The following is a 22,042-nucleotide window of genomic DNA, read 5'->3' on the forward strand; positions in this document are numbered from 1 at the left end:
GGGGGTAGCTGAGATTTCACCCATGGATCATACTTTGCCAATCCTGGACATACAAGCTGAACAAATTCTGCATCTCACTATCTGCTCTTCAGTTTCTCAATAACTTCACTAATAATGTAAGACAGTCAGAATAATATACATTACATTATTTAATGACTAATTGAAACCTTAAAAAAGTATTTGTAAATATTATAAGACTAAGGTCAGTCACAAGAACTAAACAAAGTTAAGTCAAAAATATGGAAACCCAAGTAGTGGCTTCATATTGGTAAATACACACATTTCACTTTTACTTTCATTTATAATGTCTGTGTAACTCCTTCAGAAAAACATCTGTAGCATGTATCTAGTTCAAGATGAACAATGCAGAAGGTAAGAAAGTTTATGGAGACTGAAATTCTTCACAAGAATCCTAAGGAAGAGAATGTAGTTCCTCTCTTGTTCAATTAGGGAAATTAAAATTGAAAGAAAAAGTGTGAAGAACATTCCTGTGGCAGTATTCACTTGAACTAAAACTGACCCCTTACCTTCATAGGCTTTCTTGAAAGTCCTTTGTTTCCTAGAAATTTTATTCTGAATTCCCCAAACTCAAGAACTAATTTACTGGAAATCTTTTGTATGTACACGTTTTTGGGATTTTTACATTGAAAACTCAAAGAAGACACAGAAAACCCTTTTGATCACTAGGGGTTAGAAGATAGGGTATTTTTAGCAACAGCAGTATAGTCTGAATTTTCTTGTCACTGTGAGCTATTGATGAAAATGAATGCTATTTTTCAAAAATTGTGGTCAATTTAGAGGGAAATGAACTATGGATGATAGGAAACTTTCTTTAAGTGAAATCATACTTAGACCATGCAAGGAATTTAATCAGGAATCTCCTTCCTAGCAAGTTCAAACTCCAGTACCACCAAAAAATGAAAAATAAAAAGTAACAGGAATCTCCCCTAGAATCTCACTAGTAAATAAATGTTGTGTAGTCATAAGAAAAGTGTCATTCGCTTCCTCTTTTGCTTTTTGTAAATTCACTTTGAATCCTGGACTTTTTTTTTTGTTTGTTTGGCTTTCTTTATTGGAACACTTAAAAATAGAGGCATTTTGACTGGTTATTTCATGGTGACCAGTAATATCTATTCCTGTTTGATGTAGGGGGAGGATTGGACATTTAGGCTATGTGGAGTTAGAGAACTCAACTATCTCTATCAGTTTGCATCCTAAATGCAGACAATTGAGTGAAATTTGTTTTTTAGTGACCCTCCCTATTACTGTAACAAGGACTAGAAAGGCATAATTTGTGTACGAACTTCCCTCCAAAGAAGCTTTTATTTTGGACAATAAATTGGGAAGTATAAAGGCTCTATGGTAAAGATACCCTGGCTACCATGAAATTTGAGCTAGCCAAATCTCACCTGCAATGCATCATTATCTTCTTTACTTTTTATACATTCTGAGAATAAATAAGTTTATAAAGCAGAGCTTGGGCATATGGTAAGTTACTACGCATTTGTGCATACCTTCACTCAAGGCCTCCTTTTTTATTTTAGCTAGGGTTGTAACCCATGGGACTGGATGGCTCTGAGTCACCGTGTAATTTAGGTAAAGCTTTTAAGTGTGTGTGTGTGTGTGTAAATGTGTGTGTTACTAGTGATTAAACTCAGGATTTCATTCACGGTAGGCAGGTACTCTTACCCCTAGACACCTAATCCTTTTGTTTTTGAGATAGGGTCTTTGTAACTTTTCCCCATCTGGCCTCAAACTCATGGGTAGCCAGGATTATAGATTTGTGCCACCATGTCTGGCTAATTAATTATATTTCTTATAATCTTTCTAATTATCAAAATAATATATGCTCATTATGGTAAAAGTGAAAATTCTAGGTAAGTGTGAAGCAGGAAAAATATCATTAGTTATGCAATTACTTAGAGGCAATTTATTAGATTATTTTTCCAGGGTTATTTTTTTCTACATAGTTGATATAAAAAAGATGGAAAATTAGTCTTATGTCCTTATGGATCTGCTTATTCAACAGAAAATTGTGGCATTTCCTTGTGGCATTACATAAGTAAATATTATTTTAATGTGTTTATAATAATCCAACAGTAATTTCCCTAATTTAGCTAGGTGTTAAAAATGATATTCCATTGGATGTATTTTTAAATAAGTCTTCGTCTAGATTTCTGATAGCTTTGTTAGGAAAATTTCTTAGAAGGCATATTAGTCAAAGGTTCTCATAAAAAAAACCAGAGCCAGTAGACTATACAGCTATAAAGGGAGATTTATTACATTGGCTCACATGATCACAGAGGCTAGAAAGTCCCACTGTGGCCATCTGCCAGCTGGAGAGCTAGGGACTTGTAGCTACTCAGTCCAAGAAGTTGGAAACCTCAGAACGAGAGACCAGTGCTGCAGCTCTTGTCCTAGGCCAAAGGTCTGAAGGCCCGTGGACAGTCACTGGTACAAGTCTGCTTCAGAGACTATAGAATCTTGAGTCCAATGTCCACAGGCAGCAACAGCAGAAGAGCGAAGGGATCTGTCAGACTGAGAGAACAGGAGTGAGGGCTAGCTTCCTACTTCCACTTTTTTGGTGCCATCTGGGCTCCAGCCCATTGCAGTTCTTCCCTGCTTAGTTCACTGAACTGCAAACTGATATTCCCCAGAAACACCCTCACAGACACTACTAGAAGTACAGATTACCAATTTACCAGCCATCTCCTCAATTCACTTAAGCTGACAACCAAAATTAACCGTTACAGATTTCTGAAGTTACAAATATGTAAAAGGTGCTCACCACACATTCCAGAAAATATGTACAAATGTACACTTTGATCATCTCTCTGTGAGTCTTAGTGATATTGTCTCCTCATATATGAATGCCGACATTTAGCAATCTCTTCTGGTTTCATGAGGAAGAGGGCAATAGTTTATGCACAATGTAAGTCTCTCCATGGAAACCATTCAGAAAACAAGGAGTTTGGTGATGCTCACAAGCTAGTTCTATAGCAAAACTCAGAAATAGTGAAAAACCATAAAACCCAAAATATGTCATTTGCAGATCAAGCAGCTGAGGCCATCAGATTTTGTGCAGAGACCCCACTAGGGTAGGAGGAAGGAACAAGACTAGAGAGGGAAAACCACGGATGTCAGTGAAAACTAGCAGATAAATATTCCAAGAAGGAAAAAACTGTGCTGAGTGAGAAATGAACTAGAACAAAACCAAGGAGAATTTGTACCAGCTTAGAACAGTGACACTCTCTTATAAGTACCTGTGAACTTCACATGCATCCTGACAGGCGGAGTGAGACACCTGCCTTCTTTGTGCACTTCTTGGCTAGGTTTTCTTCACATGGAAATGTGGATAGATTAGTAGTGTGTGACTAATGCAATCGAAAGTCAGCAGTACACCCTTCTCCTTTTCTCTGCCTGGAAGTGACTCCTTACCATATAGTTTGTGTAGCTCTGTTCAACCGGAAATGGCCAGCTCAGCAGTACTTCCCTGCAGTACCTGTTGTCCTTTTTCTGCAGTTTTCCATTTTACTAGTTCTTGCTTTCCTGGCATTGTATTCCTTATGAAAATGCTTCTTCTGTTTTTAATGATGCCGTCATACCTTTATTGCTTTTCATATTTCTATTGGACTTTCTTCTTGATCCATGGGTTATATAAAAACATATTGCTCAATTTTCAAGTAATCAAGCATTTCTTACATATCTTTTTGTGCACTGCTCTCACAGCCAGAATTTCAGTCCTTTTAATTTTACAATGAATTGCTTGGTTGCTCAACATATCCTTAATTTAGGCAAATATTCCAAGAAGACTTGAAAAGAGAGTGAATGTTTCAGTACAGTGCATCATGCAAATTGATAGATCAAAAATTGTCTTTTTTTCAGATCTTCTCCATCATTGCCGAAATTTTATTTTATTGTTTGTTATATCAGCTTTTTAAAAAGATGTTTTAAAAGCATCCACAGATGGTAAATGTGTCTTTCTCTTTAAATTTCACTTCATAAAATTTAAATCTACGATTTTAGGAGACTATAGATTTTGGATTGTGATATCCCTCTGGTAGGTTGGCCTTTTCATGATTATGAAATGCACTTCATCTTTCTTTTATTTTATTTGCATATATTACTTATACAAAGGGGTTTCATCATGACCTTTACATATGAGCATGTAATGTACGTCCCCCCATCTTTCTAAGAAGGCTTCTTGACTTGTCTCTTTGCAATTAATACAGTACAACTCTCACAGTTTGTTTCATTTAGTGATTGCATTGTACTTATTTTCTCTTTCTGTTTATATTCCGCCTTTCTTTGTTTTTATGTTGCAGGTGAATCTTGTAAATAGCATGTAGCTGGATTTTATGTTTTGTTTGTTTTTAATTCACCTTGACAATATTGGTATTTTATAGAGTATTTAGCTCTTGTTCATTTGATGTAATTATGGATACAGTTGCATTTGTATCTATCATGACCTTTATTCCCACTTGACTCAGCTATTTATGTAGCTTTTTTCCCCTTTCTTGCCTTTATTTGGATTAATCAACTTTTTATTATTCCTTTTTCCTATCAATCTATTAATTAACATTATTGTGCTCTTAGTTGTCACCTTGTCTATTACAACGCACATCTTTTAAGGTTCCCCAGACGTTAGTTTTTAGCCTACATATTACAACATGCATCCCCACGTATTACATTGTGTCTGATGATTCTTTTAAGAAATAATTCCAGTGTGGCTTAAACCCTTCCAGAGGAATACAAACTTCAAATTATTTTAATGAAAAGATATGTCACTGACAATTAAGCTTGATCAGCATTTCACAAGAAGAAAATGATTCCCCCAATTTTATTTATGAAGAGCAGTGCAAAACTCTACAGTATGTGGGTGGTAGAAAGAATCTGGAAGCTCATTGAAGGAGTAATATAATCAAGGAGGTTCATTTTAATAATAAAAGATTACTAACTCGACTAAGATAACTCATCATATTAATGGATTTAATCTAGATTCTGGATATCAGAAGTATTCAACCATCATTGTGGATGTTGAACACAATAAAGACAAATCAATAAAGTAGGAATTAAACATTTTGTAACTGTGACAAACCATGCACACATCTTCAAAGAAAATAGCTTGGCAAAATGCCAGAAGCAATTCTCCCATTTCTGTTAAAAGTACAAATGAGATAATGCACACAGCTCTCAATCCTACTGGTGATGCTGCACCAGTGTAGCCAACAAAGCAAAGAAAACATTTGAACTCAAACAAACAAGTAGAAGTAAAACTGTTTGTTTTTATAACTAACTACTGAAAAACTCCAAAAGAACATAACTGAAAGTTTCTAACCATTGTTCAATCCAACACCTAAAATACAAATAAATAAATACATAAATATGACTCATTTTTAAAGAGCTCCTTTTAGTTGAAAAAACCCCAACTGTCTGGGGAAATTCAGAATGAGAATGATAAATGCGGGAAAATTTTTCAAAATGAGAATGAAAAGCTGGGAGAGAAATCACCTGGAATTTTCTCTCTAATATATTCAGTGTTTTTAGAAATGGTGGGGAGTGTACAAAGCAACAGAGCAATGGAAAAGGAACACGAGTGGACATGTTGGATAAAGATACTGAACTGTATTTCAGCTCCTCCAAGGAGATACTCAAAAACCACATAAAATGCTGGTTGCTGCTTAATTTTATTTAAGAAGTGAGGGACTATACATAGACATTTTAAAATTTGCTTACATTTTATGAAAGAGCTTCTCAAGGATGCATGGGAGCTAATGGAATGGTTGAATACGGAGACTCGGTGGAGGGAGACGAGGGTAGAGAGTGGTCAGAATTAGACCATGATCTCTGTGAATAACTTTCATGCTGTTTTGCTTTTCAATCATGTGAATTTATTACCTTTATATAAAATGTATAATAAAATGCAAATTTGTAAGTTTTTTACAAGTTTGTAAAGTAAGATGACTTGATGGCAATAATGGGTTCTAAAGTATTCGTTTCCAATTTGTATTTTTGTGGCTTAGGTCATTGTTTAATCTCTTTATATTTAGAAATATTTTAACTTTTCACACCAGATTTTATAATCTCCTAGTATATTAAGGAACTAGAAAAATTTTAACACTTATTTCACTTTTTAAACTCTATACATCATACCATTTTTATTATTAATTGTTTATTTTTGCCCAATCTACAAATCCTCCCTTGTTAAATGATTTTTAAAAAATAATGCTTTGTATTGTAACCCAGAAGTAAGATAAATATTTACTTAAATTTTTTGTTGATATTTTTTCTTTTAAAAAAATCTATAATTTGTCATTCGATGGGAGATGAGAATATAAACTTTGTCTTCCCAAGCTAATCAATTACTTCCAGAATCTTTGTTAAATAACAACTCTCCTCTTATGCTCCCCTTCAAGACTCAGAGTTACAGTGTTTCATTGAGTCTACTATTAATACTTGAGTGTTGACAAGCTGTTTTGTGGTACATTTTAACAGCTACTAGGTCTAGCTCCTCTTCATTCTTTTTCTATTTAAAATTATTTTCATCAGTGGATTTTTCTAGATGAACTTAAGAAACAAGGTCAATTTCACTTCCTCTGTCAACTCTTGTATGTCAACTTCAGTTTCAATTTTGTTTCTCATGAAATAATTTGGGAAAATAATAGCTTTATGTAATATACCATTTCCTTCCATAAATACAGTATGTTTTTCAAATTATTTATTTGGCCTTTTTAAAAAGTGACTTGTGTTGATTAAATAGCACCAATACATTCCTTATCACACTCATTCCTTAATATTATATAATTTTGTGGTTTTTATGGATTAGATATTTCAATATCTAAATATTGCTGAGGAATGAAGTGATGTATATAAAAGTTATTGGTTATTTAATTTTTATTCATCATTTATTTTGCTCCAAACATCTCATAGAACCTGGCATTTTAGTCCTTATGGTATCTCAGGTAATTTGTTTGACATTGTTAATTATAAATCATAGAAGTAATGGTCATTTTGTTTTCTCTTTTTGAATTGTTACAACCATAATTTCTTATTTTTCTTCCTTATTTAATAAATAAGCTGCCAGTGTATCTTATCCTTATTCCTGGGCCTGAGTTGTAGCTCAGTGGTAAAGACCTTACTGAGTACACACAAAGCCCCAGGTTTAATCCCAGCATTGCAACAAAACAAAATACCCCCAAAATCCTACATAACACTTTCTTACTCCTGAATAGAAAGAGAACATTTGTAGCCATTTGCTAATAGGTTTGAAGTTGCTAAGAACTTCATTCTATTTCTTTATTGAGAACTTATTACTTTAAAAAATAGTAATAGATACAGAACTTGTCAGATGTTAGATCACTATTGGTTTGGCGTTTACACGATTGAGCTGAGTAGGATTAGAGCCCAGCTTTACCATTTAGTAGTTTCGTGTCACAACCTCAAGTAAGCTGCCATTCTCTCCGTTCCATTTGTAAAATGGAGATAAATCATATCTATCTCACAGAGGTTCTCAGAACAACGTGGGGGTCTGCATCCCGTGGCTTGTTTGCTTGGCAGTTGTCACACAGAAGGTACTCAAGAAGCCATACTTTATTATCATGTGTTCCCTGGGACAACTTGCAGTGCAAGAGTGAGAAATGTGACTGGAGTCTCAGCAGTGGCTCTTGTAAAGACATCTGTCCGCCTTGTGTTTGAGTGCCTATGGTTTACTTCACACCCTGTTGTTTTTCACGCTCATATACCACTCGCCTTTAAAAAGGGATATGTTTACTGCTGTCTCCAAGATAACAAGATTAAGAAACAGGCCTCTCTTCTGTTTTTGAGGGCTCATTTATAGGAAGGAAGGGTGGAGTTGAATCAAACGCTATTTTTTAATCACCGTATTTTTTTGGTTCTCTTACAATGTGAGTGTGTTTATGTTTTCCTTCCTGTTCCGTTGCACAGAATGCTTAGTTGTCAGAAGAATCTAGGGCTGAGTAACATATGCATGTCAGCACCATCATCACCTACCACTAGTGAGTTTATGCGGTATCATAGGTTATTTTACTAATCTGTGGAAATCTGATCTAACATTGTTAACATTTTTACAGAACGTTAAGCTTTGTCTACTGTCACAGTTAGTAAAACTCACTTTACCAGAAATGCAATTTGGGCACTGAAAATTATGCAAGATACACATTTGTCTTTTATTAAAACATGTTTTATAATTGTGATTAAACCCTGTTTAGCTTTACTAATGTGCATTAAATGATCAATTTTGTAATAGAGATCATATTTATTGCCACATATGCCTGACAGTATACACGCACCCTCGTTGGGAGATGTTTACTTTGGAAGGAGGGCCCTTTGAGAGAAAATGCTGCTGGAGCCTCAGTTCTACCTCCACAGGCTGAGCTGTGAAACTATCTCCAATGTGAACAGTTTAGCTTCTTTTATACTACCTTGTCACTGCTGTCCCAATGGAAACCTTTGACTGTCCTCTGCCACCTTTTATGCTTCCAGTGGGTTTTGGCAGAATCTCCTGAATCCCTTCCAGAGAGGAGGGATGGGTATGGTCACTCAATGCTTCTCTTACCTCTGTTACTGCTTCTTGAGAGGAACTTGTCTTCATGCTGGTATCCATCAGGATTTCTGGGGCTGGGCAGTACTGAGCTCTCCAGAAAATGCATGCTTGTCCCATTCCCAGTGGGCATCAACTCTGGAAGGAGACTTTAACACATGCATGTCCTCTACTTCTGTTTCTTTGCCTTCCCGCATTCCTAGCTGTTAACACAAACATGTGTCACATCCTTCTTCTCCTTGGGGCAACCCCATGTTTAGCTTTTGCTAACCAATAGTGTTTCTTGTCTCTAGATCTAGACCAAGTTTGTCCTCTCTAGATCTAGACCAAGTTTCATTTTCAAGATTGGAGTCTTGGGAAACCTAGGCAGGATGGATTTTTCAAATAAGAGGAGGCATTGGTTCAATTCTAGCAGGAACATAGCTCAGTGGTAAAAACATGGGTGGATGCAAGCCAGGCTGCCTAGCTTCCTGTTCTGGTGCTGACACTTACTAGCTGTGTAACTTTGTGCAAGTTATGCAATGTCTTTGTTCCTTGATTTGCCAGCTTTAAAATGATGATAGTAACAGTACCTTCTTCACAAAGTTGTTGCAGCACAGAAATAGCTGAGAATAGTAATAGATAAGGAGACGGCACTGATATTTGTTATCTACTATTCTTTTAAGGCTGCTATGATTGATAGAAAAAAATTCTCTCTTTTCTACAGTTGACCATACACAATGTAAAGAGAATATGGTAAGGCCATCTGCTGAAGTGCAGCATACAGTAATAAGCTATAGAAAGACTTGATAGAATTTGAGTTATTATATGACAAAAATCATGTTGATTTAAATTAGCCCATTGGAAGGAAACACAGTATAATCAAAGCATGAGACTGAGATGTAGTTATAGGGATCACCCTTAAGGAGATGCCAGCCTAATCTATGTGGCTTCAAACAGCAGTGGTGACAAAGGAAGACAGAAGGTGATCAGGATCAGAAAGGACCTCTGGCCGGAGTTGTTTCTGGGTGATGATAGTGCGGTACCATGTTGAATCCAGCGCAAATGGAGAGTTGAAAGAACAGGAGGAAATACTTTAATTTTAGTTTAAGTTTGAGATTATAATGGGATAATTCAAGTAGCAATATCTCAGAAGTCAAGGATTGAAAAACATTATTTTTGTAAAGGGACAGACAGGAAATATTTTTGTCTTTGTGGACCAGATAATATCTTTGTCACATGTTCCTTGTAATTTCTTTTTCATTCCTTTTTCTTTGATGGTATTGAGCTTTGAATTCAAGGCCTGACCCTTGTTACCACTTGGGCTATACCCCCAACCCCGTTTTCTTTAGTTATTTTTCATTCTATTGCATGGGCCAGCCTGGACTGCAGTTCTTCCACCTGTGACTTCTGGATAGCTGAGACCATGGGCATGTACTCCTGTGCTCAGCTTATGGTGAAGATTGGGGTCCTGAAAACTTTTTGCCCACTGTCCTTGTACTGCAGTCTTCCCAATCTCCTCTGCCTCCTGAGTAGCTGAGATTACAGATGTGAGCCACCACATCTGGACTGCTAGTCTTTAAATATATATATATATATATATATATATATATATATATATATATAGTAAAAATGTACCTCAAAGACAAGCTGCAACCTGATTTGGCCCAGGATGCCAGAGTTTGCCATCTCCTGCTATAGATTATTATAAAACGACAAAATCTTGACTGAAATGTTAGACCTAGAGATGTGGATTAATCTTGTTCATATAGATCATTATTAAAAATCATGAATGAGCATTTGTGATATCAGGATACATACACACACACACACACACACACACACACATATCTTTCTTTTTTTCTCTAATGATCTCAAGTTTATAACTCCAATAGCCCTTGTCATTTTTTAAGTGACTAGAACAATAAGCATGTCTATTGTTTGGGTCTTCGATTACATTGTTGGAATGCTTTAGGCTTTAAGAGCAAACCTCAGCAAGTGAAGCCTCCCTCTGGCCTTCTCCTGCCCTGTACTTGGTCTTGTTTCTCCCAAAGGTAGGTCATAGAAATTAGAACTCCTCTTCCTCAATACAGGCCATAGAGACTAAAAATATTCTCAGCTTCCTCTGTCTTGAAGTTGACCATAAAGAAATTCTCTGACCTATCTTGTCAGATAGTAAATTGCTAGACCCCTCCCCCTCCATTTTAGAGGGAACCTGCCTCAGCCCTGCCAGGAAGGAGTGCTTCCTGATAGGAAGTAGAGGGACTGAGAAGCATTTGAAGAGACAGGCCTCATTTCTCTACTCAGTCTGTTAGAATTAGATTATACACTTTGTGTTCAGTCACATTTCTACCCATTCCTCTGTGCTTCAGTCATGCATATGCAATGAAATCTCCATAAAAATATGCAGAAGATTAGGGGTTCAGAGAACTTCTGGAGCAGAAAGCTGAGCATGAGGAGGCTTAAGGAAGGTGCCAGGAGGGTGTCAAACTCAACTCCACAGCAACAGAAGCACCTGTGCCCTGGTTGCTTCCAGACCTTGCCTCTTTTCATCTAGATGTTTATTTCTAGCCTTTAAAATACCCTGTATAAAAGAACTGGTAAATCCCTGAGTTCTGTGAGCTTCTCTAGCACATCACTGGAGCTTAAGGTGGGCACCCCAACTGGTAGCCAGTGGATCAAAAGTTCCACACTTACAACAGGTGTCAGAAGTGGAGTTAGTCTTATGAATGAGACTGCAACCTCCTGATGCTATCTCCTGATAGACAGCATCAGAATAAAAGAGGATTAGCAGAGGAGCTGGTGTCCTGCTGCAGAATTGCTTGCTTGCTTGCTTACTGATGGGGAAAAATCTCCATACATTTTGGGACCACAGAAGTGATCTGCAATAGTAGGAGTGATAGTAGGAGAAAGAGAGTTGGAATGCGTTTTTTTGTTGTTGTTTTGGATATATCAGCATTATTAAAGTAAAGTAGAATACTGTTAAATTATATAAATATTTAAATTGAAAGGATTTTTATCCAGAAATAGATTTTTAAAGCCATATCCAAGTTCTTGTGAGCACTGTAAAGTTACAGAACATATACAAAAATATACAACTGTTAGCCACCATAAATAGAAAAATAAATTACATTTTACCACATGGGAAATTAAAACTTGCCATGTATATATGTGGTCCTCCTAAGGACTTCTATTGACTAGATATAAAAGTTGATTCAAAAAAAATCATACAAAAATTTTTAAATGTTGTTTTGAATTTTACAAAATGTTCAGAAAATTCCTAATTTTATAATCCTATGGGAAATAATATAAAATTATATTTGACTTACTGGGTATCACAGAGACAAAAATAATGCCTGGTTTATGAGAGCCTTATGAAACATGATAGAATGAAACACTCCATAAAAACTTAACAAAATGCATTTGACACTGGAAATTGGAATATTTATGCTTTGAGATGGGTCTAGAGGGTGTTACACAACTGAACAAGGTCAATGAATTTAGATAGAATTTAAGTTAAAATAATTTGAATTCTGTCATTCTGTCCAAATTAATGAAAATCAATGGCACAATTTGAAGAAGCCTCTTAAGCTAGCCATAATTAATGAGTTCACTTATTTCCTTAATTTAAGTAGATATTAGAATTTAAACATATTTTCCTAATACAATTTTATTGATTGGAAGTTTAACCAACATGTTTTGCTTTGGGCAACAAATTTCTAGAAAGATTCAAATTTTTCCAGTACAATCTAAGAATTATATTTTTTTCTTTTAAGATGACACCTTATTTCAGATAAGCTCCTAAAATTTGTATATTTTTTTCATACAGATAGATGCTGACTTCAGATCACGAAAGATAATTCAACAGTGTGCCCATGTACTTTAGTACCTGAAGTACATGGTACTTTGAGAGAACTATTGATGAATTGGATTTTACTTAGAAGGAAAAAACTGGGGATATAACATATCTAAGTACTAATTCAAGTGAAAAACAACAGAAACAGCTAGAATGGAAGAGAAAGACTTTGGGGGTCCTGGGAGTTGGGTTGTATGTACATCAGAGTTGCCTTAAATATTTAAAATAGTAGAGGAGGGGAACAGATTCATGTATCCATGTGTCCATCCATCGACCAATTTTTTAAAAAAGTAAAATACATATTAGAGACACAAAGATGATGGGCTCCACTTAAAGAAGTAATATATCCCCTACTAATGAAACTCATAGCCTAATGTGAAGGCTCAGAGTTTTTTGAGTGTGATTATTTGCTGGGTAAACCAACCAATTTTTGTTCTCTCTTCTTTAAGACTGGATAATATTAATATGTAGCTCATAATGGTATCCCCGGGGAAAGAAAGAGGTGACTGAAAGCACTGCAAAATTATATAGAAGGTTAGGTAACATATATGATAGACTGAGGGATCTTGACAAGAGATTACTAACTCATATTTGTGAAACCTATACTTAATACATGTAGTGAATTGGTTATTTTAGTGGCTTAAAAATCACACTATTAATTTCTCATGACTTTATTGGTTGACTGAGTGATTTTTTTTTGTTTTTGCTAGTCTTATTTGGTCTCACCCAAGAACGTGTTCATATGACTGACTGTGGTCTGAGTTTCTGAAGCCTATAATTTCTTCATTTTGTGGTCTAGTTGGGATTTCTTATATGTAAGCAGAAACATTTAGAAATAGAGCAAACAGTGGTGAGATTAGAAGTCACCATTCCTTTTGTCACATCGTCTTCATCAGAGCTATTTAAAGGGACAGGGCAATCCCAGATTCTAAAGGAAGAGAAATAAATTGTACTTCTTTGTGGAAGAAGAGGTCAAGTCATATTGAAAATGGGCCATGGAATGAAGGGATTACTGTGAACATCTTAGCTAACATATATCCGTGGCAAATTTTAATTTCCCATATGGTAAACCATAAGTACTTTATTTTTCTATTTATGGTGGATAACAGTTGCATTTTTTTATATTTAAGTACTCACTACTAGCATGACAGCAGGAAAAGATATAGCTTAAGTTGTTCTACATAGTTCATACTAGTTGTTGCAACTGCTAACAAAATTGTTGTAAGGATCTCTGTGAGAAAATCTAGTACTTTGGGAGTTTTAAAGTCTTGTTACTTGATCATTAGGATTTTAACAATAAGAAATGAATTCTGTCTCTTAATTGCTATCACTTTTATACTTCTGTGACAAGAAGATAAATATTTTAATTCACTTTTGCTTATCTCCATACATTACCAAAAGGTAGAATGAGTGTAGTTGAAGTGGGGAGTGGTTTTGTATTGGTTTGGTTTTCTTTAGCCATGCTGGGGATGGAACCCAGGGTCTCTCACATACTAGACAAATGCTCTACCACTGAGCTAGATACCAGCTCTTTTTTCTACCTAATTAAACAAAGAGCTTTAATGTCATTTGTAATGAGATAATCCTCTCATTTCTTAAGCACCTCACAACAGAAGTTTATTTTGTTGCATTGATCTCTTTGCTCTTTTATAGCCTCAGTGACTTTGTAATTTATAGACTGTAATCTCTTGAGGGTATATATGACAAAACAAAAAACACAAACTTGTCCATTTTGATAAAAACAGGGAATTTCAAACATTTGGAAGTAGCAAGAATTCTACATTGAAAAATAGTCACAATAGTGAGATTGCACTGTAGACCTTAACTGCATAAAAGCATTGAGTAATGAAGAAAAATACGTCAATTTATATCCAGCTATGCATGTGAGTCACGGTCTCACAGTAGGAATGGGGAATGTCTTTCTTATCTTTTGGCCTTTTACATATGGTGCTGGAGCACTGTGGAATCCTCCCTACTCCTTTCTTAGTGAATTTCCTCTGGTCCTATATGTCCCAACTTCAATGTCACTTGCTCCAGACAGTCTTACCCAAGCCAGACACCTCCCCTGCATGCTTTCATAACACCCTCCTCTACTATATTCTGCCTTCCTATAGGTGGCTGTGGCCTTGTTTATCTTCCTCACTAGACTGTGAGCTCAATGAGGACAGCACAATCTTTACCTTGTTCTGGTTATATCATTTCTTAATTGCTGTTGCAGTTAGAGCATTGTAATGGGCGATTGATATTTGAATTAATTTAGAGTAAATTCCAGTAAAATTTCCCTCTTTCCCTTATGCATTCTTTATCTAAGTAAAAATGCAATCAAATCCCTCTTTTTTGGATCAGGACTCTCTCACAGTTTTTGGTATTGAAAAGAAAAAAAAGCAATGATCCGTCTTTGCATTGAGCACAGCAGATGAAACAACACTGTTTGCAATACTTTGAGACACTTCTCTGTGGAGGCCAGGATTCACATGGTCTCTAGTTCCACTGAACTCTAAAATCAAGAATAGTATTTTTCATGATTCAATTTGTATTGTTTGCACTTCTGTAGATAGCACATTGCTTTGCAAATCATGGTCACCCAATTCAAATACCTCAGTTATGTCTTTGGTGTCACCATATTTCCTGCTTTGAGCATAGCTTTCTGGTTTCCTAGTTTTTCTTTGGCTTCCTTTTACCGTCTACAGTAATTACAACCTCATTGCCCCATTTCCCTCAGATCTTTCTGTATTAGATACAAATTCTTTGACCTCTCTGTCTCTTGTAACACACACAAGAGATAATGTGCTTATTATTATTCCACAATATATCCACTCACACATTTCCCTCATTTTATTCATTTATGTCATCCATATAAAACGGCTTATCCGCCATGACAGCAGCATCAGAGATTTCATGTTTCATTGTCTGGTTTATTCCTTCTGAAGACAAACACTCTATACTCTTATCTTATTCCAGCATTCCAATGTAATTAATAACCAGCCTTTTTATCTTGATCTATATTTATACTTTTACTACAATGAATTATTTTGGACCAGCCAAACAATATAAGAAAATTAAATATTCGCAAAGCATTTGATCTTTCTTATCTGGGTTCTGAACTTTAGAAAGTTTAGCTAAAGTCAGTGTTAGATTTGCAGAGCTTCAGATAACTGTTCAGTTGATCTTTTTATTATAGTGAATATAACCCTGAGCATTCATGGCATTTATTTAATTACTAGTGTTTCAATACTCACTAAGAATATCTATTTGGGCTTTTTGTTTGTTTTTTTCAACTGAAGTATATTACATCTAGGATACAAATGTAGATTACAGACTGATTTTCACATGGACTTTGTGGAATCATTTATTTTTATTGTGGGTCTAATATGAGACTTTATTTTTATTCACACAAACCTGTAAATCTATTTATGGTATAGCAAAACCCAGACATAAATTATACACTAACAATTTTTCAGAGGATTTCAGAAATGTTGATTTATAAAACACGTCGGACAATGACGTTTCATAAAATAAAATATTTAAAGTATAGTAATTGCATCTTAAATTCTTACTGTATACTAGATACTGTGATAGACACATTGCATACATAACCTCATTAATACCATTTATGATTCATGCTATTTATCTCCTTTTCTCAGCAGCTCTGGAAGTTAAAAACTTCCCAACATGTTACTTTTCTATTTCTGTGTAACAAATCATTGTGAAGTTGGAGGCTTAAAATAACACCATTAATTATATCACAGCTGCATTAAATCAGACTTCAGGCAGATTCAACTGGCTATTCTATTTACAGCTTCACAAGGTAGAAATCAAGGCGTTGGCCAGTCTGCACTCTTATCTGAAGACCCTGGAAAGAATCCATGGTCAAACTTATTGCATTGCTCACAGAATTCAGTTTTTGTCATTGTGAAAGGGAAGGTTCTGATTCTTTGCTATCAGCCAGGGCTGCTTATCACACCTAGAGGTTGCCTGTATTGCCTTCACGGGCTCTTCCATCTTCAGATCATCAATGTCATGTGTTGGTTTTCTCATGATTTAAATCAGTCTGGCTTTCTGTTATGCAGCCAGTCAGAAGAAGTTCTCTGCTTTTTAAGGGTCCATGTGATCAGTTTACCTCAGTCATCTCCCTATCTTAAGGTCAACTGTGCTATGAAACAGAACTCCATCACAGGAGTGATATCATATGCGCCATTTGTGTATAATAAGTTGGGGGAGGCACATAATTCTGCTGACTCCAAGTAATTGGTAGGGTTGGTGGATGAGCCTGGGTTGGGTTGAACCCCAGAGCGTTGTACCACATGCGTCAGAAGTCCTGATTTTATCTCTGTGCATTATGGAAACCAGCCATATTGCTGTCCAGGCCAACTGTGTTGGTCCACATCCTCATAAACAGTGCCACCTCTGAGGGCTCCAGCATCAGTTTTACACTCGCTAGTGCCATAAAATAAGAGCTCCAGATGGCCAAGAATCACATAAATTAGGTTTTGCTATGCTCTACATATTTTTGCGATTTGCACTCGTGTTTATTAGTCTGCCCTATTTTCTTACAAGCTTCATTGCTACTTGTACCTTGCCTCCCCTCTGTTTGTCTCATGAACACACTTGAAAAAGTTGGTTAAAAAGAGTTATGCTGAGATTTCTTTTGGAAATCTGAGTACAATTACAATTTTCCTATTTACTTAAGTCTTTATCAGAAGTAATCAAATCAAGAGACCATAATTCCCATAGCAAGGTGCAAAGGAAATTGAAAAAGATACAAAGTCAACCAAGAAAAATAATGTTTTTGATCATACAAAGCTACTATTTAAATAGATATCACATGAAATTTCATGGAAAAATATTCATCTGGTGCACACAATGAAATAAACAGGTAAAGATTATTTTGTTGATCTGAAATAACTTAGCAACTATATGGCACACATTTCTTAGACTGTTGAGTTTTATATTTTTTGAGACAACCTTTGATTTCTTTGTTGAAAGCATTTGAATCTTATTTGTTCCCATGAAGACAATGACAGTTATTTGTTTTTTTCCCTTGTCATTTACCAGGCCAGACAGAGCCCCACAGACTATAACCATTTTGGGATTATTAAGAGCAGTGTGGATTGTGCATGAAACAAAGTCCAGTTCTACTTTACTTGATAACTAAATAATTTGGGACAAGACACTAGTTGTCTGTGGACTTCATTGACCCTAATTATAAACATGAATAATTCAAAAATTCTGTTATTTTAAATAATGGCTATTATGATATAGGTAGGCCAATATCCAAGTTGCTGGAAACTTAATTAATTTTGGTTTCACTGCTAAGAAACTTGTTTTCTGAATCTCATAAAAACACATGAAAAATGTATAGATAAATGTGTATGAATATTTTCATAAAACCTATTGGTGTGTGCATGGTACTTGCCATACTAAATCAAGTATAGAGCTGATTTTTTCTTTCTTCAGGAATTAAAACTGTTTTGTCCTCATAAGACTCTTGACTTTTCAAATATGTGTTCTTTTTTCTTTTGTTTAATCAGATATATCTTTTATGTTGAATGTTATTTTATCACAATTTAGGCACGATTGTACTTATTTTAAATGAGACATGAATATTCTTACTATCTAAATGACCAGAATATTATAGAACTAGATGTGACGTCACAGATGATGGCCAGTGTCATACATTGTCTTGGCAAAGTTGGGTTTGCCTGTTTCTGAGAAATACATTATATGAAACACTGGTGTTGTCATTTTGGTAGGTTCTTCCAAAAATTGATGGTTCAGTTTTGACAAGTCAGAAGCATTCACATGGTGTTTTAAAGTGTTAAAGAAAATGAAATGAGCAGTAAAATTAGAATTAGGGGCTGAGCCATAACTTCTCTCCCTAGAAGGGAGGATATTATGGGTAACTTGCTCATAGGGAAAGAGTTTTTCTAGTAATAAAGTTTGGAAAATAGCAACCAAAACAGCACAAAACTATTCATGCTGTCATTCAGTATGCAGGAAATAAAACAGGCTCTCACTATGCAAGTACCTATGCTACCATATATTTGCAATGATGCCTTAGTGCAAGGGGAAACAGCTGTTTATCTGTTTTCTTTCGGTTTTATTTTCTTTTTCCTTTGCTATTCTGTCAGTACACGGCTTCATAAAGCTGTAGGGTTCTGTTAGGGAAGCTACTGGGTCCATGTGCTCTGGAAGTCAATGTGTTGATTTTCTAGTTTGATAGCAATGTTTTATTGTAGCTGGAGGGAGAGTGTGAGTATGTGTGTTAGAGGCAGGAAGGCAAATGCCACCAATACCAGGCCCAGAAGTGAGCTTGCTCCTAGGCTCTATGCGTTTCATTCTATGGAATGAATATTGTATCGCGTTTCCTTTTTCTGTCTGAGCATCAGACTTGTCAGATTGCTCTGTTTCTGTCAAATACTTGACGGAAAGCCTTATTGTAAAGTTTCCTTCATGGAGATGGCTTTATTATGTCTTTGCTATAAAGTAAACTTCCATAAAATTTGTTCAGAAATTGTGTTTATGGATTCCCATTCTGTTTGTTATTAAAACTCAGAACCTGTGTTTTAACTCGGAGCTGTGTTTGCTTTGGGTGTTTGGACAAATCCTTCATCTTAGTACTTTCTTCCTGTAGAAAGTCTCTCCCACCAGCTTCCCATGTTTAACCCACCCTTGCTGTACAATAGAACCAAGTCCTTTGTGTGTCTTCTTTGAATATTTGCAATGCCAATGACTAAATATCATTTAAGTTCAACAATTCACCTCTGTTATTACCCAGACATAGCTCCCAAGAAGTGCTTTACATCAAGGAGTCCTCAGTGAACACTTGTTGAATGTTTTTGGAAGATTTTTTTATTGGAGTGAACATAATTTAATGGCTATGTACTCTTACCTGCTGACCTCTATGATGTTCAATTGAGCCAGTACACGCACCTGCATTCTCCTTGAAGGTATATGACTTAGTGGTTCTGTTCACCTTAGTTGAATGGAGTTTGAAAGAGTGCCTGTCTCCTAACAGTGTACATTTTCCTTCCATCCCTGGAACACTTTTGGACTCTTGCTCTGAAGTATTACATGAGATGCATTGTGAAATGTGATTCCTTTCCCTTTAGCTTTTCTTATGAGTTGGCAAGTTTATCTAACCCAAGTACAAAGAAAAACTAAGGGCCAATAGAAGTCATTGGAGTCTCACTTTGCCTGGAAACAGGTGGCTTAGTCTCCAAAGAGAGCCTAAATTACTCAGGTATTTCTCCACATTTGCCTTTAAAAACAAATGAATACAAGGCAAGTGGTGGTCCAGACATGTTGTTTAGTTGTGCCTTCTTTCCTCATGGTAGACAGATATTGAAATACTGTAAGTGGGAAGAGAATTTTCCTTCATCTTCTTTTCTGCTAATGTTGTTTGCTCCATGTAAATATTCATTTCCAGCATTATAATGGGTGCCTGAGGGAATTAAAAAGAAATAACAAGATTCTTAACATATTTTTATTCCCTTACAAATGATGTTTTATATATTTCTAGTAGAAATTCAGAAAACATTTTTTTTTCCAAAGGCAATTATTCTGCATGGCCTTTTACCCTACAATAGAGTTTCTTTTCCATTAATAATGAACAATTTCTCTTCTGGTGCTCAAGTTAAGTCATTAATTGGCTTGACTAACAGGTTGTTACTGCAGAAAGCTATTCTCTACATTGGTTGTGTATAATTTCCAGACAGTAAGTGACCTATTTTATTGTTCCTGTTGCTGTGTCATTATTTTCTGGTGGTCATATATTAACTGTAGAGATCAATTTAATTCACAAACTTACTGTGCACTGTCTGCTGAGATGTAATTTTTCTAGACAGTTGTTCAAACTTTTAAAGTCAATGTTAGATAGGACATGTTAACTGGTAGACTGTACAATAGGGAGTGTTTATGTTGGACTTTGTTCTGCACTTTTCGCCTTCAGAAACACTTTCTGCTGAGCTCTTCTCTTTCAAACACTTGTTTACAGTTAACAGCAACAAGAAACAAACTTTATGGAAAACGAGCTTACCTGTTATCTTCACATATAAATAATTAATACACTAGCATCCAGTTTTGTTCTCTGTGTACATATTTCTTTCTTCTTAAAACATATTTTTTATTAAGAGAAAGTGTGAATACTAAGAAAAATGTCACTTAATAATGGCTAATTCTGATCTTTCTTTGGTAAGCCTCACCATGGAAAATATTGATAATTGAATTCCACAAATAAAATTAATTTTATCAAGAGTTATACATATCAAACTTTTAATCAAAACACTTTAAGACATAAAGTCCTATCTAGAATATAGGTATCAGAAGTCACTTGTATTTACATCTGAAGGTCCATAACATACACACATAAAATATATAGTCGCATTAAAGATCTGAGAGGACTGTCAGGGAGAGGGGATCAGTAGGATGAGGGAGGAGAAAAGGAGAGGATAGTAGGGGTGAACAGGATCAAAATATGTGTCGTATAATATGTGAAGATAGTGTAATGAATCCCACCAAATACTGCTTGAAAAAGTGGGGAGGAGGATTGGGTGTTAGGCGAATACAGTAGAGGAGCGAACTTATTTAAAGTGCAGTGTATGCTTCTGTGGAAGTATCGAAATGAAAGGCCCTTGTACAACTAATGTAAACTAATGAAAATACAAGCTCTGTAAGGGAAAGAATTTTGTGTCTTTTGTTCTCTACAGTGGAATACAAAGCAGAAGCCAACATTGGAAAGTTCCCATAGGCAGTTAGGGAAAGAGCCAATTGTTGAATTAGCTGCACTGTTGGAATCTGGAACAGGTGATGTAATAACACAGGCTCACTTTTACCTTGTCCATATGTAGTCAGCCCTCAGTATTCATGTGTTCTGCAACTATGATTCAACCAACCATGGATCAAAAATATTTTGCAAAAAGGTTACATCTGCACCGAATATGTGCAGACTTTTTTCTTCTCATTAAGTCCTAAACAATTTAGTATAGTTATTTGCTTAACATTTAAACTATAGTGGGTATTTTAAGTATCTAGAGATTATTTAGAAAATACAGGAGGTTATGTGTAAGTTATACATGTTATTTGAGCCTTCAGTATCTGTGAGTTTTGGTATCTATGGGTGGGTCCTGAAATCAATACCCTCCAGCTCTAGAAGTATGATTATATTAAGACAACATTTACAAATACACTTTCTCATTTAATTATTATAGTAACAGTTGTTTAAAAATGGAAACAGGTGTCTTAAAGGGGCAGAAGAGAGCTTTTTATGGGAAAGAGAGTATTGCAAATGTGGGGGAGGGGGAGAAACATTTTCTACTTTTATCTAGTGAGAGTTCTAAAAGGAATTATAACCCAAACATACTGCAAATGGATTTGTAGAGGGATTATGCAGTGTCCAACTATAAGAGGCAGGCCAAAGTGCAGAAAAGTATGAATACTTGATGGAACAGATATTTTTAAAATTACACATATGAAGGCAACAGCTTCCAATCTTCACCTCCTGCTGTGCACCACCCCCTAGGGTTATTAGTTGAGATGGCATCTTAATTTTTTGTCTGGGTTGGCCTTGAACTCCAGTCCTCCCAATCTCTACCTCCTACTTGTCTGGGATCACAGGCATTGTACTACCATGCCTGGCTCTCTATTCT

General features: G+C 35.7%; 1 protein-coding gene across 3 annotated transcripts in view; it reads left to right on the forward strand.

The window, feature by feature from the left end:
• Il15 (interleukin 15) overlaps positions 1–22,042 on the forward strand; it is a 66,701-nt gene that overhangs the window by 28,485 nt on the left and 16,174 nt on the right. The gene's annotated exons all lie outside the window — the stretch shown is intronic.

The sequence above is a fragment of the Castor canadensis genome, chromosome 9, assembly GCF_047511655.1.
Source record: "Castor canadensis chromosome 9, mCasCan1.hap1v2, whole genome shotgun sequence".
In the NCBI taxonomy this organism is placed as follows: Eukaryota; Metazoa; Chordata; class Mammalia; order Rodentia; family Castoridae; genus Castor; species Castor canadensis.